Source organism: Oryctolagus cuniculus, chromosome 7, assembly GCF_964237555.1.
Source record: "Oryctolagus cuniculus chromosome 7, mOryCun1.1, whole genome shotgun sequence".
In the NCBI taxonomy this organism is placed as follows: Eukaryota; Metazoa; Chordata; class Mammalia; order Lagomorpha; family Leporidae; genus Oryctolagus; species Oryctolagus cuniculus.
In genome coordinates, this window is record NC_091438.1 from 108,113,174 (window position 1) to 108,138,156 (window position 24,983).

The 24,983-nt window shown below is 44.6% G+C and overlaps 1 protein-coding gene across 2 annotated transcripts in view; it reads right to left on the bottom strand.

Moving 5' to 3' along the window:
• Positions 1 to 24,983, bottom strand: part of CACHD1 (cache domain containing 1) — a 243,987-nt gene that overhangs the window by 90,397 nt on the left and 128,607 nt on the right. The gene's annotated exons all lie outside the window — the stretch shown is intronic.

The following is a 24,983-nucleotide window of genomic DNA, read 5'->3' on the forward strand; positions in this document are numbered from 1 at the left end:
TAAATTAGCCTGTCTGAAAAACAATGCCAGATTATACAGACAGTAGTGAAGGGGAAAGATTGGCTATGGAGAGGCAAAGTCTGGTTTTGAGTCCCCGCTCTGTCACTAACAACTGGGTGGCCTTAGAAAACTTCAACTTTTCTGAGCCTCAGTTTTCATATCTGAAGGAAAAAAAGATAAATCTTAAACTTAAAAAATTAGAAATAATGTACAGAAATTTTCATGGTACATGATACACAGCTTGCAGCTATTAGATTGTAATGCAAATAAGGCTGAGGTCTTTTTATTTCCAGTGGATGTAGCAGATTAATAGTAGAGCTAGAACAATGCTAGTACTGTGGCTACAAGCTGATCAATAAACGTAAATGGAATCAATGAGCCATTTGCTAGAGAGGACAACAATCTGAAAGACTGTAACAGGAAAATGTGACAACAAATTTCTACGTAGTCATTAAGAGTGAATTAAATTAGAGGCTGGCATGGTCGCGTAGCGGGTGAGACCACCACCTGCTGTGCTGATATCCCATGTGGGCGCCAGTTCGAGTCCTGGCTGTTCCACTTCGGATCTAGCTCTCTGCTGTGGTCCTGGAAAGCAGTGGAGGATGGCCCAGGTCCTTGGGCCCCTGCACCTGAGTGGGAGACCCAGAAGAGGCTTGAGGCTCCTGGCTCCTGGCTTCGGATCAGCCATTTGAGGAGTGAACCAGTGGATGGAGGACCTCTCTCTCTCTCTCTGCCTCCTTCTCTCTCTGTATAACTCTGACTTTCAAATAAATAAATAAATCTTTTTAAAAACAGAGTAAATTAAATAAAAAAAGGAAAAATCTTGAATTTCTAAGTAACTCATTAGGGATTTCAGATACTGAGGACTCCTGATGTTTCTAAGAGATTTTCCATTGAACTCAACTGGAAATGAGGTTTTCAAAAACTTGTATATCTCATATGCCACCAATGAAATTCCATTAATGTAGGTAGAGCAATGATAACCCAGGAGAGACACTTCTAAAAATCCAGATCAATTTGATGACTCACATGAACTTTTATTATCTGCTGACCACAGCAATAATGCTTAAGAGCTATTAAACTGAACTGATTGTACTAGTATGGGAACTAGGCCTTCACACAGTGAGTTAGTCTTGTTTTATCACATATCTCAAAAGAGGAGGTAACTGGATTTAGGGACCTTTAGTCCATCCTCTTTTCAGTGCAGAATTATATCAACTGCGTCAACTGGGCCTCAAAGGACACAGTTGCTTCACCAACATGGTTGCTCTTCCTTGGACCTGCTCCAATTTGTCTAGACGGGTAGAGTGCTGCCTTAAAAGCCACAGATGGAGAGAAAAAAAGAGATTAATACACTGGCAGCTGCCTGCGTGCATGCAGGCAAAGCAGTATCACTATCATCTCACTTTTCTCCATGCACTAGCTGGCCACATTAACCCTATTCCCCCACAAACATCTAGGCCAGATAATAAATATTTTAGGTTCTGTGGGCCATAATGTCTGTTGCAAATACTCAGCTCTGCCATTATAGTGTGAAAGCAGCCACAGAGAAGACATAAAAGATTGATTGTGGTTGTGCCTCACTACAACTTAATTTTCCAAAATAGGTGGTATGTCAGACTTGTTACACCACTGTGGCTCTAGACTAGGGCAGAGAATTCTGAGATGATGAAAATGTATTATTTTTGCACTGCCCAATATGGTAGCCATATGTGACTACTGAGCATTTGAATTATGGCTAACATAAAGGAGGCACTACATTTTTAATTTTATTTACTCTTATTTTAAATGTAAATAGTTACTGAATAGTTGCTACCATACTAGACAATGCAAGGCTGAGTTTTCCTATTTGCCTGGTCATCCTTCAGGTCTTTGTTCATGAATGACTTCCTCAGAAAAGCTCCTGGCAGTGGATGACTCTTCAAGTGTATGTCAAGTATCTCACATCTCTCTCGGAGCATGTGCCACAATTTAAAATTTATGGTTATATTTGTATTCTTTATGGATTGGGGTCCATGAATAAACAGTCCCATGAGAGCAGGCACAATGTCTCACTGGTTTTGCTCGCCGTTGTACACACGACACTTAGCACTGTTCTCATAAAAAACAGGTATTCAGGGCTGGCGTTGTTCAAGCTGCCACCTACAATGTCAGCATCCCATACTGGCAATGGTTCAAATCTCAGCTGTTCCATTTCTGATCCAGCTCCCTGCTAATGGCCTGGGAAAGCAGCAGAACATGGGCTCCTGCACCCATGTGGGAACCAGGGTGAAGTTCTTGGCTCCTGGCTTAGGCTTGTTGCCATTTGGGGGGTGAACCAGCAGATGGAAATCTCTGTCTCTCCTCTCTCTGCAACTCTGCCTTTCAAAGAAGTAAGTAAATTTTTTTTCTCTTTTTTTAAAAGTAGGTACTCACAGTAGCCTGTCAGATACGTCCTTAGTGCCCAGCACTGTTCTGGATTACCTCAAAGGCTCCAGAAATCTTTTTTTTTTTTTTTTCCTGACAGGCAGAGTGGACAGTGAGAGAGAGAAACAGAGAGAAAGGTCTTCCTTTTGCCGTTGGTTCACCCTCCAATGGCCGCCATGGCCAGCGCGCTGCGGCCAGCGCGCTGCGGCCAGCGCACAGCGCTGATCCGATGGCAGGAGCCAGGTCCTTATCCTGGTCTCCCATGGGGTGCAGGGCCCAAGCACTTGGGCCATCCTCCACTGCACTCCCTGGCCACAGCAGAGAGCTGGCCTGGAAGAGGGGCAACCGGGACAGAATCTGGCACCCCGACCGGGACTAGAACCCTGTGTGCCGGTGCCGCAAGGCGGAGGATTAGCCTAGTGAGCCGTGGCGCCGGCCAGCTCCAGAAATCTTAACACATGAGGACCATGACCCAGAAGAATGCTTCTTACTTCCTGAAAATCTAGCTACATCATAATCTCCTGAGATGCATGTTTGAATGAAGATTCCTGCGATCCACCCTAGGAGAGTTGGATTTACCGAGTCTGGGGTAGGGCTGGGGAATCTGACTTTGCCAGGTTATAGAGGAATGAGAAAACTTTCAGTCCTGCCAAGCAGATTCTTTTCGATATAAGGCAGAATGGCTCTCTGCATGAGCACAGGTCATTCCTAGTGTGTCCCAAGGAGATCAAGAACAGAGGGTATTCCAATTTGAATTAGATCAAGATAATAGAATGGTTCTCAGGTATGTCTGCAACTCACAATCGGGACTTTGCCGAATAACTTATGAACTCCCTTTACATTTCCTATTTCACAGTTGGGAAAAACGACCATGGATCATGTACAAGTCAGGACCTAGGAGAAGCCTGAACCTATCACCCAACTCCCCTTTAGGGATGAGCCATATACCACTCTGCTTTAAGTGACACAAGGAAGGAACTGTTGAAAGGAGTAACTCAAGAGGGTGAATGACAAACCCTCCCAGGAAATTGGCAAGTATGGGGTGTGGTGCTGCCACCTAGATGCAGGCACCATAGCCTCAGCCCTGCCCTTGAGAAAGCTAAAGTCCAGCACTAAGCATGCAGATTCCCTGGGTCTTTGTGAAATGAAATCTCCCTCCCAGCGACCAGAGAAACCAGGGAACTATTAGTAAAGGTTGTTTCATTTTCTTTCCTGAAAAGATCACCTCTAAGAATACTAAAGAAAACATCTTTGTTACAAAAACGGAGGTGACTCATTAACAAATGTAGGAGCTCAGTAAACAATGGTTGGTCATAAAACAGTTTCATGATGATGTAGTACGTGTTATCAATAATCTACCCAACCTTTGTTGCCCATTATCTCCAATTCTGAACACTTCTGGTCCCTTAATCCATGCTTTTCTGACTCTAACTGGGATGCTTACCAGTGTGCACTGCACACATTCTTCAAGGCCTAGGTCAAGTCATCTTGTGCTTCCAGTCCCAGGATATGAGTCCTTCCATCTCAGAGATGACTACTACCATTCTGCTTCTTAACTGTATATCTGTGCAGTCTTTTTCCCATTTTTAAATATTGTTTTGTAATCAGGCTTACTATGGTACCACAGTCATATCCATTAGATACAGATTTCGACTCTGTTTCTATCAACAAAACATTAATCGATTGTCTTAGTTCATTCAGGTTACTTTAAGAAATTGCCATAAACTAAGTAGTTCATCAACAACAGAAACTGACAAGTATTTTTCACAGTTCTGGATCTGAGATGTCCATGATCATGGCACTGGCAGATTCAGTGAATGGGGAGTCCACTTTCTGGTTCACAGCTGGTGGCTTCTCACCAGGTGCTCAATGGAAGGGGGAAGGAAGCTCTCTGCAGTCTCTTTTGTAAGACTTCCCAAGTCTTTGGGCCCCTGCACCCACGTGGGAGACCCAGAAGTTGTTCCTGGGTCCTGGCTTCAGACTAGTCCAGCTCCAGCTGTTGTGGCCTTTTTTTTTTTTTTTTTTTTTTTTGACAGGCAGAATGGACAGTGAGAGAGAGAGAGAGAGAGACAGAGAGAAAGGTCTTCCTTTTTGCCATTGGTTCACTCTCCAATGGCCGCCGAGGCCAGCGCACTGTGGCCGGCGCACCGTGTTGATCTGAAGCCAGGAGCCAGGTGCTTTTCCTGGTCTCCCATGGGGTGCAGGGCCCAAGCACTTGGGCCATCCTCCACTGCACTCCGGACCATAGCAGAGAGCTGGCCTGGAAGAGGGGCAACCGGGACAGAATCCGGCACCCTGACCAGGACTAGAACCCTGTGTGCCGGCGCCGCAGGCGGAGGATTAGCCTAGTGAGCCACGGTGCTGGCCTGTTGTGGCCATTTTTGAGGAGTGAACCAGCAGATGGAAGATCTCTCTCTCTGCAACTCTGCCTTTCAAATAACGAAATAAATCCTTAAAAAAAAAAGTCAGCTTCCAGCAATGAAATCTTAAGTTACTTGGGATTTTCCATTTCTTTCTTAGGTCTAGCACATTGCCAGGAATATGAGTACTCCACAAACTCTTATTGGATGACTGAGACATGAGAAAGGGTAGAGAGCGAGGTCACCAGAAAGCTTCGGGTGTTTGATTCAATAGGATTCACTCAACAATAGCTGTATCTCACCCTAGTTTCAACTGCCTCAAGTTCCCTCACTTTGCTGAATCTTGGTCATGGAGCATGTATTCATCAGCCAAGCCAACAAGAAAAGCCAGCCTTGTCCTGCTTTTCTCACTAGCTCTGCCAGTTAGGTAAGGAAGTAGTTGTCAGTGGTGCTTATGAGATACAGGAGGAACAGTGTGTCCAGGACTTGGGGGCTGCTGGGCTGGGAGCAGTAATTACCAGAAGCAAAAGTGAAAGGTGATTTCTCTCCCTGCTCCAGTCCCAGGTGCTAACGCCTGCTTCTCTTACTAGACTGCAAACACAGGAGAAAAACATGCTTAGCCATTCTTATTACATTAGCTACCCGCAGGCCCCAGAGGAATGACTGCCTTGCCAAAGACAGGAATGCATTTTATGTGTGTGTGCCTTCAAGAAAAGCGATCTATAAAAAGAAACATGCTATTTAACCTGATTTGGAGACTGGGGTACTCGCTTGGACATCACATATACTAAAATTGGAGACTGTGAAAAATATGAAGTTCATGCTTAAGATACTTTATAAAGACATGTCAGCTACTCTTAGGGGTTTTTCATTGAGCAGTATGTTAGCTGCCAGTCACATGTATATAATTTCAGGTTTATGGAAAGGTCAAGAATTGGTAACATCCTAGACTCTCATATAAACTAAGAGGGCAATCCAACTTAAGAGGTTTGGTTTACTTCATTCTTTATACCTGTGCTTTTAAAAAGTTAGTAATGATGATAGAAAAATCCTCTCTAAATCTCTTTTAGATCCTGGTTCTAAAAAAACGGAGATATTGGATTATATGACTGTTGTCTATATTTATTTCCTAAGATAAAACCAGTGCCTGAAATACAGTTTCAAGAGAAATAACTCCATCTCTCCCACCCCCATTAAGTTAAAAAAAAAAAAACCAAAAAGCAAAAAACTTCCTTCTGGATTTACTTTCATGAACAACTGATCGAAACTGCATCCCGAGGGAGAAAACAGAACTGTGACTCCCACTTTGATCTCTTCCCCATGGAGAAATTCACTCCCTGCCTGCCTTGCAAGATGTTCATTTGATTGACGTTTGCTCTGATGTGCAAACTGCTTTGAACTTCAGACATTTAATTCCCATCAGGCTGCAGTCATTTTTATTCTCCTTCAACAGGATTTACAAGCAGGAGATCAGCAAATGTAGAAGATAAAATAAATTTGCAGAAGCTTTGAATCTTACATCAAAACAGTGTTCAAGTGAGTTCCAATTGGATTTCATTCCGCCTCGATTCACAGTGTAAATCAACTTTTCAGTGGAGTCCCAGTTTAGAAAGGAAAAGATATAAAGGAGACACACGTACACACACACACTCGACTCCAGTTGGGGTTTACTTCCTGAATCCCTCTTGGTTTTTGTTGAAATTTCCTAGGGAATGTGATTGCCAGGGAAATCACTCAGAATTCTGGGCTTTCCCCAACATTTCCAAGGAAACCTACCCAGTTTATCACACAGCACACCAAAACCACACCCCCAGTGTGGGTGCCAAGGGGAGTGGTGAAATGCAGTATTGTTCAAGGATACATTTCCAAGGTAATGATTTAGAAAGCAAATCCCTGTAGATTCCTTGGAAGAGCAAGGCTTACGCTGATCACTGAGTCCATACACAAAGCTGATACAATGGCAGCGAAAGGGCCAGGGAATATTCTTTTCTTGTTGGCTCATTTTTAATCACGGCCACAATACGGAGACAAGTGCAAAAGGTCAAAAGCAAACCGTTCCTATCAGATAAGAAGCGAGTGTGGAATAAATGGGGGAGGGGTGGTCACTGCACACGAAGTGCTTGCTGTTTAAGAACAGCACAAGCAGTTCTGCAAAGCCACGGACGCCCAAATCCCAACCAGTAGCTGCAGGGGCCTTCAAAGCAAGGTGTAGGTGTGAGCAGTCTGCACGGCAAGCAGAAGCCCCTGGCCCTGCCTGCCCGAGTCTGGGAATACCTCTCCACCTCCACTGAACCAGGCTCTTGCTTGCAAAGTCATTCTGGGAAGCAGCCGCTTTCCAAATATTTGAGCAACACCAGTTGAAAAGAATTAAAGGAGAACCCCCTTATCTTCCACTTAACCACCCCGGAGAATAAAGTTAAACAAAGAAAGAGCTAAGATAAAAATCAAACATCTGCACTGGCAAATATTTAAACTCTGTTTGAATGGCGGAGGGTAGGGGGGTAAGAGCAGGATCACTTCAAAAAGGAACTATCACATTTATAAAGTAAATGATACTTGAACTCACCCCTCCCCCCATGGAGTTTGCTTATTCAAACACCTAAATTAATGAGCAAACTGAAAAGCTGTCAAACAACGTGTAATCACATTGCGAGAAATGGTTTTTCCTTCCATCTCTGCAGAGATTGGAGCGATAAGTCACATTCTTTTTGTTCTTATCAGTAATAAGGATTAAAACCTTCAGGGTTCAGCCACTCAGCCAGACTGGAAATAAGGGCTGGTTTCAAATGCCCTTGCAAGGTGAGGCATTCAGAGCAATAAAACATCTCCCTCTCTCTACCAGAGTCTAGGTATCAACCTGACCTAATTTTCACCATTTTTCCACCATCACAGATCAGTGAGAAGAGGTCCCACTGTGATCTCGTGTCTCACTTCCACATTCAGATGGTATTATCCGTTTAGTCTGCTTTCTCACAAAAGCTTAGAAAATTGCACAGGTGACATCTTAGAAAACTGCAGAGATGACATCTAGAAGGAATTGGAAGTGAGTTCACTACCACATCAAATATTTATCCTTATCCTCCTCATCACCAGGTAGGGGTGGGGGCATCAGAAGAAGCAAGAGGAGTATCTGGAAAAAGAAGAGTCAGATAGGGGACAGGGTGGCCTAATAGGAGCCACAGGCTCCCTCTGTGCTGACCTTCAGCGCCCTTGTCCATCCCACCACTTGACTAACAGGGACTCAACACAGTTATTTACAGTTGTTTATTTATACACCCTCCTGCCCGGCCTGGGAGATTCTTGCACTTCTTTATCCCCAGGGCCACCCCAGAGTTGACTATGTAAAAGCGTAGTAAATGTCTAAAGAATGAACAAATGGGGAACACCTAAGAGGCTGAGACTTCCTAAAGACTAGAGGCCAGAGGTTGTCAACTGGGTGTGTTCTTGTCCCTCACATACAGTGGGTAATTAGTAAACAGCAGACAGCTGTGAGTGGGATGACACCAACACCAAAGAGAAGTGTCAGGGATCTCAGAGACAGCAGATGACCTTGGAGATGAACTGCTTGCATTTCCCAGGCACACATAGCAGGAGAAGGCCTGTCTGAATTTCCCTGTCTGTAAAAGAAACAGGGCACATCAGAAGCCCGATTTTTATGGCTCATAGAGCTGCAAAAGGAATTACTAACCCAATACTAAACGTTAATAAAGCTATGAGAGTGAAGGTAGGTATGTGTCTCATCATACCAGACAAAGCCCCAGGAAGAGATTACAGACAAAACGGTCTTTAAATCATGACCTTCTTCAAAAACACTTTGTATGACAGAACATGTAAAAAGTTAATGGGAAGGTTTCTGGTTTTCTGCTAATACAGGATCTATTTCTTAGACCTGGAAGAATCTCTTAGCTTTTTTAGAGCCCAGATTTTAAAGAGAAATAAAATAAAAAACCCTATTCTACCTAAAATTCATAAAATGCAGCTTGTGAAATTTATAACTATAAGGAGGCAGGTCTGCAGGCCACACAAGAAAATCCAGGAAGCTGAACACTCGGCAGATCCAAATGCAGGTGCTTGTTGTTGGTGGTGCTCAGAGCCAGTCCTAAAGATACAGACAGCTAGAAAGCACTCCACACAGAGGGGAAGGATACAAATTCTGACAGGACATGGGTTCAGCCTGAGAAGCCAACCAGGCGACTGGAGCTTATTCAGTCAACTTATTTTTTTTTTTAAAAGATTTATTTTATTTGGGCAGGCGCCGCGGCTCACTAGGCTAATCCTCTGCCTTGTGACGCCGGCACACCGGGTTCTAGTCCCAGTCGGGGCGCCGGATTCTGTCCCGGTTGCCCCTCTTCCAGGCCAGCTCTCTGCTATGGCCAGGGAGTGCAGTGGAGGATGGCCCAAGTGCTTGGGCCCTGCACCCCATGGGAGACCAGGAGAAGCACCTGGCTCCTGCCATCGGATCAGCGCTATGCGCTGGCCGCGGCGGCCACTGGAGGGTGAACCAACAGCAAAAGGAAGACCTTTCTCTCTCTCACTGTCCACTCTGCCTGTCCAAAAACAAACAAACAAACAAACAAAATATTTATTTTATTTGAAAGACAGAGTTACAGAGAGGTAGAGACAGAATGGTTTTCCATCTGCTGGTTCATTCCCAAGAGGGCCGCAATGGCCGGAGCTGCGCTGATCTGAAGCCAGGAGCTTCTCACGTGAGTGCAGGGGCCCAAGGACATGGGCCATCTTCTACTGCTTTCCCAGGTCAGCAGAGAGCTGGATCGGAAGAGGAGCAGCTGGGGATAGAACCAGCGCCCATATGGGATGCTGGCACTTCAAGCCAGGGTGTTAACCTGCTGTGCCACAGCACCGGCCCCCTATTAAGTCAATTTAGAAAGTGAGGAGGGTAACCTGGTACTCTCCAGGGAGAGTCTCGGAGGGAACAGTTCCTTTTTTTTAAAGATTTATTCATTTTTTACTTGAGAGCCAGAGTTATAGAGAAGAGAGGCAGAGAGAGGCAGAGAGAGAGAGGCAGAGAGAGAGGGAGAGAGAGGCCTTCTATCCTATGGTTCACTCCCCAATTGGCCGCAACAGTCAGAGCTGCACCGATTCAAAGCCAGGAGCCAGGAAGCTTCCTCCAGGTCTCCCATGCAGGTGTAGGGGCCCAAGGACCTGGGCCATCCTCTACTGCTTTCCCAGGCCACAGCAGAGAGCTGGATCTGAAGAGGAGCAGCTGGGACTAGAAGCGGTGCCCATATGGGATGCTGGTGCTTCAGGCCAGGGAGTTAATCCACTGCGCAGCAAGGGAACTTTTGCTATGTCAAAAGCAAATAACTCACCTCAATGTCGGCACTGGCTAGGGTATTTTATTAGAAGAAAAAATTATTTGGGGGGACTGCCACTGTGGTACCGTGGGTTAAGCTGCTGCTTGCAATGCCAGCATCTCATAACAGAGCACTGGCTTTTCTGCTTCTGATCCCGCTCCCTGGGAATGTGCCCGGGATGGCAATGGAAATTTGCATAAGTAGTTAGGCCCTTTACATCCATGTGGAAGGATGCACATGGAATTCCTGGCTCCTGGCTTTAGCCCAGACCAGTCCCAGCTGTTGCAGCCATTTGGGGAGTGAATGAACCAGCAAATGGAAGACCTTCCTCTGTTTCTCCCTCCCTCTGTTACTATGCCTTTCAAATAAATAACTAAATCTTTTTAAAAATCATTTGGAATCAGGAAACACATTTCAGATCCACTCCCCTGAGCCTTGCCACAACCTCTCTGAGCCTATTATTTCCTACCCAAGATAGCAGGGGGCGGGGCCAGCACTGTGGCGCAGTGGGTTAAAGCCCTGGCCTAAGGCACCGGGCATCCCATTTGGGCAGCGGTTCTAGCCCCAGCTGCTGCCCTTCCAATCCAGTTCTCTGCTATAGCCTGGGAAAGCAGTAGAAAATGGCCCAAGTCCTTGAGCCCCTGCACCGATGTGGGAGACCCGGAAGAAGCTCCTGGATCCTGTCTTCAGATCAGCGCAGCTCCAGCCGTTGTGGCCATCTGGGGAGTGAACCAGTAGATACCACTCTCTCTGTCTCTATTCTACCTCTCTCTGCAACTCTTTCAAATAAATAAAATAAATCTTCAAAAAAAAAAAAAAAAAAGATAGGGAGCCACAGAGAGGCTGAGTTCTTGCCTCACAGGGTTGTCTGGAGGTGCACACAGAGGATGCAAAAGTTAAATACTGTTTATAGAAAGAAAGCATAAGAAAGTATTTTATTGAAACACGTGTAACTCTTATAAATACTTTAACTTAAGTTAAATAATGTCACTAGGTTTTCAAACATGCCAAGTGATCTGCAAAATCTTTGTTGAATTTTGAGCTCAACTCAAGTCCTTCTGGTACCAATATCCATGAAGACTGAATCTGTAACACTTAGTCTGCCTACAGATTGTAATTTTTAAAGGGACTTGAGATGTTAATGTGAGATAAGCAAAAAGAATGACTTGAAAGACTAAGATCTGCCATCAGTACTTTGAGGGTAAAAACATAAAACATATTTTCCAAGGGAAAGAGCAAGACTTAACAATAAAATTCAGCTAAGTTGTCAAAGACATAGCTTGCTCAATTATTTGACCTGTAACACAAAGAGAACCAAGGAACAAGAGTCATACACACAAAATCACCTGCTTAGATTTCAATGTTTTATTTCCCTTAAAATAGTAATCAGAAGAAATACGATGTATATAGATTTTTTTTTCTTTTTTCTTTTTTTTTGACAGGCAGAGTTAGACAGTGAGAGAGACAGAGAGAAAGATCCTCCTTCCATTGGTTCACTCCCCAAATGGCCGCTGCGCTGATCTGAAGCCAGGAGCCAGGTACTTCTTCCTGGTCTCCCATGTGGGTGCAGGGCCTAAGGACTTGGGCCATCCTCCACTGCCCTCTGGGGCCACAGCAGAGAGCTGGACTGGAAGAGGGGCAACCGGGACAGAATCCGGCGCCCCGACCGGGACTAGAACCCAGGGTGCCGGCGCCACAGGCAGAGGATTAGCCTATTGAGCGGCAGCGCCGGCTGATGTATATAGGTTTAGACATGTCAAATCACAGTTAGGAAAAAAATAGGATCTGTCTACATACTGGTAAGCTATTATATCTAAAAATACCATTTTATATAAAACTCTTCTGTGTATTAACACACCATTAAGAACAGGCATTACAACTTTGCCCCATCTCCTGGGCTACCACACACATAACCTAGTTATGAGGGACAAAACGTTTGTGGGATGAAAATAAAATGATACTACTGCTCTCAATTTGTCAAACAGCTCTCAAGAAAGATTCACGTGAAGCTCAAAATCCAAATCAGCACGCTCCTTCTAAATCTCTGCTATTCCTCTGCAAAGTCTTCTTTTGCTCTATTTTTCACCCTTTGGTTTATAGATTCCTCTAAAAGAGCGCTATTCAAAATTTAGAGCCATCTTTAAAAACTTCCTGCCCTTTCATACCTCAAATAAAACTAGCTGCCAGATTCTACATTTCCTCCACTCCTTGTTTTTACATCCCATGTAACTGCTGACACCCCAGATGTACTCTGTTTTCCCACGATTGTCTCTCAAGCGGTCATTACTTTTCTCCATGATTATTAGATTGGCCCAACATGACGACTAATCTACCAAAATTACTCCTTTCTTGCTAACTAATCAATTTTCCCAAATCATAGGCCTGACCACAGCCTTTCTCTGCTTAAAAACCTACTGCTTGCAGAGAAATTTCTAGGTGACCTACAATTTTGAGCTTGCCACAGCATATTCACGAGGTACAGCTCAAACTGGGTCCTCTACCTCTACTTCACCATTCTCAGCTGCTCTGTGGACGATGCTGGTTTCTGGTCTGAAGCATTCCTCCCCTAGTTCTACTTCGGGATGTTGCACAGTTCAAGGCCTCACATACCACTTTTCCTACCATACCTGAGAATTTACACTCTCGTTCTCCAAAAGAGAGTCTGGAGGCTAGCACTGTAGCACAGCGGGTTAAGCTGTCATTTGCCATGCCAGCCTCTCATATCTTCCCACATTGGAGCGCTGGTTTGTGTCCTGGCTGCTCTGCTTCTGATCCAGTTCCCTGCTAATGTGCCTAGGAAGGCTGCAAGGATGGCCCAAGTGCTTGGGCCCCTGCCACCCATATGGGAGACCCAGATGGAGTTCTGGGCTCCTGGCTTCAGCTTGGCCCAGCCCTACCCATGGCAGCTACTTGGGAAGCAAACTAGCAGATGGAAGATCTCTTTTGTTCTCTCACTCTGCCTTTCAAATATAAATCATAAAAAAGAGTCTGCATTTCTTTCATGCACTTGCCCCAGTTTAGAACTTATTCCACCTGTGTCCTCTGACTTCCTGAAGGTACAGACTACTTTACTCATCTTCTTCCAGCAGATTGTGTTCAGTACAATGTCTTGTACATCACTTGGCCTGAACATGATAGACAATTTCACTTGAAAATGATGTGTATTTTACAATTTGTACATTTCATGCATTTTAAAATTCGCTCTGCAAGTAACAGAATTATTAAAAATGGCTGATAACTGGGATAACTGACATCAGCTTAAATTTCATATCAAATTTATGACAATGGAATAACGTTCTGGTGAAAACATTATGATGAATGAGTATAATACTACTAATATGGTTCAATCTTAAAACTATTTAATAATATCATTCAATTTCTATCTAAAGGAAGAATAGCTTGATTATTGTGCATCACCACTACAACTTGCAAACTAAAGACAATCTCAGGTTTGCTACTGAGTCCTGACTTCTTCAGCAAATATTTACCCAGGCCCTGTTCCAGCAAGGTATTAAATACAAAGAAGAACCTGACAGTGTCTCTGAACTCAAGTGACAAAGAAAGATGAGAAGGCACACAGAGTACAAATATGCCTTAGCACCTGATACCAACACTCACAGTTTACCTAACCAGAATCAATGTCACCCACCTTTGTTCCAATTCCACCCACCTGCAAAACCCAAAACATTGGGAGTCAACAGCCAAGTTAAGTCCAGGCCTCCTCTTGTGCCTTCCCTACACAAACAATCAGGATAAGTCTTCAGTTGTTACATGGTTGACAACTAAAACCTCTTTATTGTTCTTGCTTTGCCATTTCATTCATGCTCTCAAAAATCTTAAATTAGGGGCCAGTGTCGCGGCACAATGGGGTAAGCTGCCGCTTGCAGTGCTGCCTCCCGCAAGGGTGCTGGTTCAAGTTCCAGCTGCTACACTTCCAATCCAACTCCCTACTAATGTGCCTGGGAAAGCAGTGGATCATGGTCCAAGTCCTTGGGCCCTTGTACACACATGGGAGCCCTGGCTGTTGTGTTCAGAGATGGAAGATGTCTCTCTAATTATGCCTCTCAAATAAAAAAAAAATCTTATTAATTTCCTCATTCATGAGTGCCTCCAATAGGTCAGAAAATAGGGAAGAGCAGGATAAACATTATCTGTTTTTTCATCTATGGAGCCTACTGCCAAATTCTTTAGTGTCTGAAGGTTCCCAGGAACTGATATTGAGCCAGCTTCTTAGTGGTCTCTTTCATCTCTAGCTCTGACACAGATCTCTCTTCAGTGCTTGACCACTGCCAGCCATGGGCTTCCTTCATATTTGTCTTCTCTCCTAGAAAGCTCTTCCTCAACATCTCCCTAAGTTCCATTCCTTGTCCTACTTTAATACCCAGTTGAAATGCTTCTTCCATAAACATTCTACCAAGTTTTATTACTTCAAATGAATGAATGAATGAATGAATGAGTGACTTGACCTCTCAACACCACCATATAACATCAACTATTTTTTTCTAGATAATTTTCAAAAAGATGTTAAGTAAATTCTCATAGAATCCAATATAGGTGGGTCGGTACTCTGGCATAGCAGGTAAAGCCACTGCCTGCAGTGCTGGCATCCCATATGGGTGACAGTTCTAAGTCTTGGCTACTCCACTTCTGATCCTGCTCTCTGCTATGGCCTGGGAAAGCAGTGGAAGATAGCCCAAATTTTTGGGCCCCTGTACCCAAAAATTCTGGTCTGTGGGAGATCCAGAAGAAGCTCCTGGCTTTGAATCGGCGCAGCTCCTGCTACTGTAGCCATCTAGGGAGTGAACCGGCGGATGGAAGACCACCCCACCCCAGCCTCTGCCTCTCTTTTAAAAAAAAGATTTATTTATTTATTTGAAAGTCAGAGTTGCACAGAGAGAGGAGAGGCAGAGGGAGGCAGAGAGAGAGAGAGAGAGAGAGAGAGAGAGAGGTTTTCCATCCAATGGTTTACTCCCCAATTGGCTGCAACAGTCGGAGCTGCGCTGATCTGAAGCCAGGAGCTTCTTCTGGGTCTTTCATGTGGGTGCAGCGGTCCAAGTCCTTGGGCCATCTTCTACTGCTTTCCCAGGCCATAGCAGAGAGCTGGATTGGAAGTGGAGGAGCTGGGTCTCAAATTGGCACCCATATGGGATATCGACGCTTCAGGCTAGGGCTTTAACCCACTACGTCACAGCACCGGCCCCAATAAATAAATCTTTAAGAAAAAAAAATATTCAATATATTTGAGCAGTAGGAAAAGTTGTCTTTAACAGCAAATTATTTTACTGTTTAAGACATTCTTCCTTTTAAGACTTACTTTATTTTTGGGGCTGGCATTGTGAAGCAGCCGGCAAAGCCACTGCCTACCATGCAGTCATCCCATATGGGCACTGGTTTGTCTCTTGGCTGCTCTACTTCTGATCCAGCTCCCTGCTAATGTCCTGAGAAAAGCAGTGGAAGATGGCCCAAGTGTTTCGATCCCTGTCACCCATTTGGGAGACCCAGATGGAGCTCTGGCTTTGGCCTGGCCCAACTCTGGTTGTTTCAGCCACCTGGAGAGTGAACCAGTGGATGGAAGATCTCTGTCTTGCCCTCTCTCTGCACTCTTTCAAATAGATAAATAAAATAAATCTTTAAAACAAATTAATTTTATTTGAAAGGCACAGCAAAGACAGAGAGGGAGAAACACACACACACACACACACACTGTGTGTGCTACGAGCAATACCCTCCTACCCACGCTGAATGGACTGTTCAAACATAAGTGAGGCAGGAATAGTATTGACTGGACTGTTCAACTGCAAGCAAGGAGGAAACAGCACTGATTGGACAACAAGTTGGAGGATGGCAAGCTGGAGGACTGCTGGAAAATGAGGATTAAAAGGGGAGCCCTTGCACCGCTCTCGATCCTCTCGGGGATCATGGCCCGGTGTGTGTGAACCTCTGGATCTCCACACATCTGGGGCTGAAGAGGCAGCCCGTTACTCTGCACGGAGCAGGTAGCAGCACAAGCCGACAACGGACAAAGGGCCCAGTGCGTGTGGACCTCTGGATCTCCTCGCACTTGGAGCTGAAGAGCCAGCTCGCTAGCCCCCCTTGCTAAGCGACACAAGGTGACCACGGGATCAAAACTCCAGCTGAGATGCCGCCTCACCACCTTGCCTGGACCCCTTATCAGCCTGCTGCCAGACCTGACCACAAAGCCGGACCAGGCCTCTCAGCAGGGACCTCTCCAACTTCTTGCCTGGCCGTCCGCCTGGTAACTTTGAGCCTACTGCCCAGAGTGACAGCCTTCCCACGACTTCCTGCCTGTAAGTGGCTGATCCGAGATCCGTCTCTGCCGAGACATAGAGCTCTGGACCTTGAACACTGACACTCTTTGTCGTGACCGTGATATAAGCCTTGAAAACGCAGCTTTTACAAATAATGTTAGTCATGTGTAATATAATATAACTATGCTTTGACCCTATGCGAGGTATCTGCAAATAATGCTGAAGACCTTGATGTACATACACTATTATGATTGGATAGCCCTCAAAATTACTTTAACACTGTATACTGTGATCTGTGGATTAATGAATAAGTTCTAGTAGTATTATTGATACTGATATTAATGGTACTGATTCCACTAGTCCTCTAGTTATTAAGGAAATAGTGTTACTCTGATAGTAGTTATGTTAAGCTAAGTAGCTGTTAAGTAGTTTATTGATAAGTATATTAATTAGTATAGATTGATAAGTATATTGATACTAATAAGTGTACTAACCTCAATGAGCATGCTGATGAGTAGTGTGATAAAAAAAAAACCCTGGTGTGTAAGTGTGGGGAGCAGCTCGGACTAGACTAAGTTACTGGAATTAAGACTTATTCTATGCATCTGCTCTCCTCTGTGGGGAGCAGCTCGGACTAGACTGGGTTACTGGAATTAAGACTTATTCTATGCATCTGCTCTCCTACAATATGGCGCTGGGAGAGGAGAAAACAGCTTCTGCCCAGCTGCCTCCAGTTCAACCAATAAACTGTAGGACTTGCTCCTGATTGGAGGAGAGCAGCGTACTCGGCGTGTGGGCAGCCGAGTTGGGATTGGCGGAGGAGGACTATAAAGGAGGAGAGAGACGGCATGCACCAGGAACATCTATGGGGAACATCTAAGGGAACCCGTGCAGCCCCCGAGAGAACCGGCCGGCGATGTGCCGCTCCCCTGCGGAAGTGGGGAATGTGGCCAGGGGGAACTGCCCTTCCACGGAGGTGGAAGGGATAGTAGCCAACCCGGGAAGAACCAGCAGCAAACCCGGGGAGGGCCGAGCAGACGAAAGAACAGCGCAGGGTCCTGTGTCGTTCCTCCACGAAGAGGGGGAGCGACATGTAAGCAATAAAATCTCTCATTGGAAAGACAGTCTTGTGTTCTGGTGTTCCTTTCTTCCCCATGACTGACAAGTCGTACATCGCACTTGCTACTGTTGAGCTGCCTGACAGTAGGCGCTCGTGACACACACACACACACACACACACACACACACACACACACACATCAATCTTCCATCTGATGGCTCACTCCTCAAAGAGCAGCAAAGGAAGTGCATCCTGGTCTTCCAAATGGGTGGCAGGGGACCAAGGACTTCTGATGCAGGAAGCTGGTATTATTTTTCTACCACAGTACAGCCCAGGTTGATTAAAAAAATATAAAGTAAAATAAAAAGACTTTTCACTTCTTAAAAATGAAAGCTCATGTTTGAGTTCAGTTTAAAAACAAACAAAAAACTGATGACTTGAAGCTAGGTCCCTTAAGAATGGAAATTACGGGAACTGACGCTGTGGTGTAGTGGGTAAAGCTGCCACCTGCAGTCCAGCATCCCATATGGGTGCCGGTTTGAGACCCGGCTGTTCCACTTCCTATCCAGCTCTCTGCTATGGCCTGGGAAAGCAGTAGAAGATGGCCCAAGTCGTTGGGCCCCTGCACCTGCATGGGATGGGAGACCCAGAAGAAGCTCCTGGCTCCTGGCTTCAGATTGGCACAGCTCTGGCCTTTGCGGCCAATTGGGAGTGAACCATTGGATGGAAAACCTCTCTCTCTCTGCCTCTCCTCTCTCTGTGTAACTCTGATTTTCAAATAAATAAATAAATCTTTAAAAAAAGAATGGAAATTAATCTTTTTAAATTGAATATAAGATTGCTAAAGAGCCTAGTAAAGGAATATAAACCCTGTGGGTCAGCATGTTAACCATCAAACAAGAACAACTCTGAGTAACTCTGTCAATAATACCTAAAGAACTTGAAATGGGAATTGAAATCTAGACAACATCTAAATCAGGCCACAAAATATACAATCGATTTACATGGAAAAAGAGTGACGCAAATGCTAAGGCTCCTTTTCAGGTAGCTCATTAGCATGAGTATTAACTTTTTTAAGGTAACCAATGTAGGGAAATCCAGCAAAAAGTTCCAGGAGTAAGAGTTGGGCACTCTCCATCCTCAATATGAAGTCTTTATAAAGTACATTTTGTTTCTTTCTTTCTTTTTTTTTTTTTTTTTTGACAGGCAGAGTGGACAGTGAGAGAGAGAGAGAGAGAGAGAGAGAGAGAAAGGTCCTTCTTTTCCATTGGTTCACTCCCCAATGGATGCTGTGGCTGGCGCGCTGCAGCCAGCACACTGCGCTGATCCAAAGCCAGGAGCCAGGTGCTTCTCCTGGTCTCCCACGCAGGTGCAGGGCCCAAGGACCTGGGCCATCCTCTACTGCCTTCCTGGGCCACAGCAGAGAGCTGGACAGGAAGAGGAGTGGCCGGGACAGAACCCGGCGCTGCAGGCGGAGGATTAGCCTATTGAGCTGCCTATAAAGTACATTTTGCAATCCAATTCCCTATCCTTACTCTCAGGGTGTGATGGCTAATTTTATGTATCACCTTGGCTAGGCCATGGTGGCCAGATATATGATCAAACACTATTCCAGATGTTTCTGTGAAGTCATTTTTTAGATTGGATAACATTTAAACTATAGATGCTGAGTAAAGCAGATCACTCTTCACAATGTAGGTGGGTCTCAGCTAATCAGTTGAAGGCCTTAATAGAACAAAGACTAAACTCCCTTAAGCAAGAAGAACTCTTCCAGCAGACTGCCACTGGACCTGACCTGCTGTTCTCTCTGGGTGTCCAGATGGGTCTGCACTAAAGATTTTGGACTTGTACTTCTACAAGCATGTGAGTCATTAAAATAAACATGAATATCTTTGTATGTGTGTGCACACGGGTGCACACATACATACCCTATGGTTCCTGTGTCCCTGGGGATCCATGAGTGACATCCAGTTACAACAGTAGCTGTTCAGGAGAATTATAATCAGGACCTGTGTTCTTTGCTTTGTCTGCTCCATGATGTGCTCAAGAGGTTGAATAAGAAAACTCACCTCCTGAAATCACATAGTTCTAAGGTTACCAACTGGGAATACACTGAATGGAGGTTCTTTTAAATGAGAGGAGTCCTAGCTGCCTTTCTCAGTGACTTTATCAATCTCAGTGGATGCCCCAACTCAAAGAGCTCCCTATAAAATAGCAGGAATCCAATTTGAAAATAGTTTCAAGAGTTTCTTCTTTTTGTTGAAAGCAGTGAAGCATCTGAAGTCCCCCTTGATGAATACAGCTCAGAATTATCTATTCAACTGAAGGCTCCTAGCTCCTGGTGGAGCTTTAGAGTTTAGAAACAAGGTGCTCACTGACTACAGCACCGCCAGACTATCACTTTGCTCATCAAGCCAAGCCTAGGTGCCTCAATGCCAATTTCTAAAATGATCAGTCATGGGGTCAGTGCTGTGAAGCAGTGGATTAAGCCACCATCCTATAAGAGTGCAGGCTGGAGTCCTGGCTGCTCCACTTCCAATCCAGTTCCCTCACAATGCATCTGAGAAAGCAGAAGATGGTCCAAATACTGGGGCCTCTGCCACCCCTGTGAGAGACCTGGTTGGAGTTCCAGGCTCTTGTCTTTGGCCTGGACCAGACCCAGCCATTGCAGCCATGTGGGGAGCGAACCATTGGATGGATGATATCTTTCTCTCTCTCACTCTCACTCTCACACCCTGCCTTTCAAATAAAACAAATCTTAAACATTTTTAAAATTATCAGTTAACAAGGATGTTCCTTTAGCCAAGGGAACAACTCCATTTGGAGATACAGAAAGAACGGTTGGTTTACGTAAAAGCCCAGGGTCAGCAAGGCACACTAACTGAACTTAGCTTCAGAAGTACAAGGTACAGTTCCACCTGTGTGGCAACACAGGCTTCAGGAACACAAATGCTTTGTGTCAAGAGAATGAGAAAGGATGTTTAAATTGGCATGGCAGGGTAGGCACAGGGGGCTTGACATTTTCTTAGGTCAAATCTATTACCATGCCAACAGTGGCACACTCACATGCTCAGATGGGCCAGGCAGGTAATGAAAGTCAGGGGAGGGTTGTGTATAACGCACAGTGAGATCAGGGAGCAGCGGGAAGTGTAGTGAAAGGCAAGCACGTGGCCTGCTTTTAAAGCGAGCTGTTCTGCATGGGAACTGACTGCTGCCCAGTGCGGTTGTAGACCTAGGATTGCCAGATCTTTTGATTTCTCAGAAAAGATAGAAATTTGGATTTTAAAAATGTTTAATCTCCCAAAGTTTAGATGCTGGTAATAGATATAAAAACTTACAAATTAGAGGGGCCGGCATTGTGGCACAGCATATTGAGTAAGTCACCACTTGCAACACTAGCATCCCATATCAGACCACCAGTTCAATTCCCATCTGCTCTGTTTCTGATCAAGCTCCCTGCTGATGTGGGAATGCAGTGGAACAGGCCCAAATGCCTGGGCCCCTGTCATCCACATGGAAGGATTGGGAGGAGTTCCTGGCTTTGGACTGCCTGGACCATCCCTGGCCACTGCAGCCATTTTGGGGGAGTGAACCAGAAAGCAGATGAAAGATCTCTCTCCATCTCCGTCTCTCCCTCTCTCTCTCCATAACCCTGCCTTTCAAATAAATAAATCTTAAAAAAAAAACAAACACATAAATTTGAAAATCTTATTTCAAAGATCTGTGGGGTCAAATAGAACAGGGGCCAAACCAAAGCAAACCAAACCAAAAAACCAAAACCAAAAGCACATGCATGCCATAGTCCGTGGACATAATTCGGTGTTTGTGCAAGCCTTGTGGGAGAGCCAAAGAATCTCCTGCACCCTCAGCACTTAACCCCACACAACAAAAAGGGAGCTGCTAATTGAATTATCTGAATAAATGAACCTACTCTCAAAGCCATGTTAAGTGTCACCACTGAAAATGAGTTTATCTTAAACTATTTTTTGCCCAACTTTGACAATGATGGTTCTGCAGGTAATTCCTTCAACAAACATTGACAGAGTGTCTAATCACTACGCAGGCCCCTGTGCAAAATAATTAACTTCCAAGGCTCCTGAATAAGAATTTTAAGAGCTAACTGGTTGCAGAGGGAGTACTAAACTCATATGAAAACTCAATTTTCTGCCACTTTGCAGGTTCTCTCTGGTGTCATCAGGGTGTATTGTGTAGAACTTTTAATGTCCCTCTCTATTCAAAACTGGGCACTTTATTTTTTAAAATGAGTACTGTGAAGCCTTGGTGAGGAAAATCAAACATGGACTTTAAGTCAGTGAAAATAAAAACTCCTACTTAGGAGCTTTGCTATCTGCAGCCCTAAAACGAAGTAACAATTAACTATTGATCAAAGTACTTGGAGAAGCACTGTCCTACATCTAATTAATCTTTAACACATTGAGAAAAAGCATGAGCAATAGGCCAAGGTCACTTAAAATATTAGTAACAAACAGCTGTTGTCCCACTGAGAGAGTGCTGAGTTAAAAAAAAATATATATATATATATTTCTAGGGTGCCAATGACTTTTTTTTTTTTGACAGGCAGAGTGGACAGTGAGAGAGAGACAGAGAGAAAGGTCTTCCTTTACTGTTGGTTCACCCTCCAGTGGCCACTGTGGCTGGCGCGCTGCGGTCGGCACACCGCGCTGATCCGAAGCCAGGAGCCAGGTGCTTCTCCAGGTCTCCCATGCAGGTGCAGGGCCCAAGCACTTGGCCATCCTCCACTGCACTCCCGGGCCACAGCAGAGAGCTGGCCTGGAAGAGGGGCAACCGGGACAGAATCCAGCGCCCTGACCAGGACTAGAACCTGGTGTGGCGGCGCCGCAAGGCGGAGGATTAGCCTAGTGAGCCGCGGCGCTGGCGCCAATGACTTTTGAACAGGTAAGATCAAGGACTAAGCCTGCAGATCCCTTATGTGGTCTCTGGACAATTGCTGACACACTTATGAAGGACTATTAACACCTGTGCATACAGCCAGATAGAGCCCACATGCAGAATGGCAGATTCTTACAGTGTAGAAAGACTTCATCAATAATCTTGAATCAGCTTTTCATAAACGTCAGCCATTACCATATCCTATCACCTTCAAAATTCCACATATTCACTTCAAAATTTTCATTTAAAAGTTTTATTTAGTTGTATTTTAAAAAGAAATATTCATGCTGTTGCTATCCAGAGGATAATGTTTAAATAAACACATATTTATCAACTAAAATATTTGTCTAGAGACAGTGTAAAAATATTTCCCCTACAACAACTCTGTGATGCAGGTACTACTATTTAATAACCTTTGATGAGGAAGCTGAGACGCAGAAATTTCAATGACTGTCAAGGTCAATTTTGAATCGAGGAGGTATGATTCAAAGCCAAATCTGCCTAATATGAAAAAACATTGCTATTAATATCTTTTTTTAAAAGATTTATTTATTTATTTGAAAGGCAGAGTTACAGAGGTGGAGGCAGAGATAAAGAAAGGTCTTTCATCTGCTGGTTCATTCCCAAAATGGCCCCAGTGGCTGGAGCTGAACCCATCCAAGCCAGGAGCCAGGAGCTTCTTCTCAGTCTCCCATGTGGATGCAGGGGTCATCTGCTGCTGCTTACTCAGGCCATAGCAGAGAGCTGGATCAGAAGTGGAGCAGGCGGGACTCGAACCAGTGCCCATATGGGATGCCGGCACTGCAGGCGGAATCTTTATCCACTACGCCACAGCGCCGGCCCCCCTTATTAATATCTTTAAACTGCTTAGCAAAACCAAGAATTCTTACTTCCTCCATAACTCCAAAGTCAACTCCCAGAGATTCAAAATGAAAACATTTTTGGAAGGATTGCAATACAGGAAAAAATGAACCAGAAGAGTAATAATATGCAGATAAAAGTGTTTTATGAGGGGCTGGAACAAAGTCTTCTAGCTAAGGAGTCATACCCTGGCTTAGCCCAACAATGCACTCACTCTTTCCATTTCTGAGTGTCCATTAAAAAGTCTTGGGGCTCTTGTAATGTACAAATTGCACATGTCCGGCCAAAGGCTAGAAAAGCATCAGCTCAAGTTCACTCCAAAAAGTCATATACACATTTCTCTGGAAAGGAGCTCCGTTCATAGCCAAGGAGGCTCAGCCCAGGAGACTTCCTTCTGCAAACAGGAGTTGTCAGAGACCCCTTGAACGTGTCTCCAGCAGGTGTCTGTTGGATCATTATTCAGCTTTATCCTCAGACCAGCCCTGGTTTTCTGATTCACTCTAAATGGCAGTTCTTGTTTCTGTCAGTCTCTCAGTGAGGACAGATGATCACATCACCATTCAGTAGAGACCAAAACTCCTAAGCAGGAACATTCCTTCACGCCAATTTGCTTCCCTCTGCGTATGGTTGTCTTTGGGATGTTAGGCTGAACTACATACAAAATTCCTGGAGGCCACAGACTACATTATGTTTATGACCTAAGAAGTAGATTACCAAAGTTTTGCCAAATGAAGATAGTCAGCAACCCAGATCTGAACCCCTAACTTAGCATATTCATACAGGAATTTACCCTAAAATGTTTTTTTTAAATATTAATTATTATTTTTGACATGTAGAGTTACAGAGACAGAGGGAGAGACTGAGAGAGAGAGAGAGTGAGAGAGAAATCTTCTATCTATTGGTTCACTCCCCAAATGGCAACAATGGCCAGGGCTGGGCCAGGCGAAAGCCAGAAGCCAGGAGCTTCATATGGCTCCCACGTGGGTGGCAGGGGCCCAAGCACTTGGGCCATCTTCTGCTGCTTTCTCAGGCACATTAGCATGGAGCTGGGCCAGAAGTGGAGCAGCCAGGACTTGAACCAGTGCCTCAAGTGGTGATTTAACTTGCTACGTTACAGCACCAGGACTCATACTAAAGTGTTTTAATGCAAGTCCTCCCAAGTGTCAAATGTATGCACATGTATATGTCTGTATGGCCATTTTCACAGGTCAGCTTCTGAATCGTGGCTGCATCTTGTCAGGCCATGTATATGGATGGGATATAATTTCCCTAAGCAATCCTTTATTGTGAGAAATTTACTTTTCCCCCACATCCTAAGGTACTACAAAAACTATTTACATGCTTCTCTTAGCTTCTTGTGATACATCTATAAATGGCCCAATCAGATAATACTCGGTAAAAATGGAATTTAAGTTAAGAAAAAAAGATAATACTCATATTTCTAAAGTTCCCAGAATCCTCCCACCTTGGAGAGTTCTCTGCTTTGAGGAAGCACAACACTTCGTGGCTATGGCACACTTGGCTCTATTAATTATGTTCAGCATTTGCCAGCATATCCCTTAACAATGTACACATGCCTTGAAAGTAGACATCCCCTTACTCATCCCTATATTCTAAGCTGTTTAGATTCCAACAAATATGAATTAAACATAACTGCCAGGCACTAGAGTGAAAATGATGATGTGCAATACCTGCCCAGAACAGCAGGGGAGGCAGACTCACCAATAACAAGGTGTCACAGATTAATTTCTGCACTATGTAGAGGTATATGGATATTACCATGGGAACAAAGGTAAGAGAG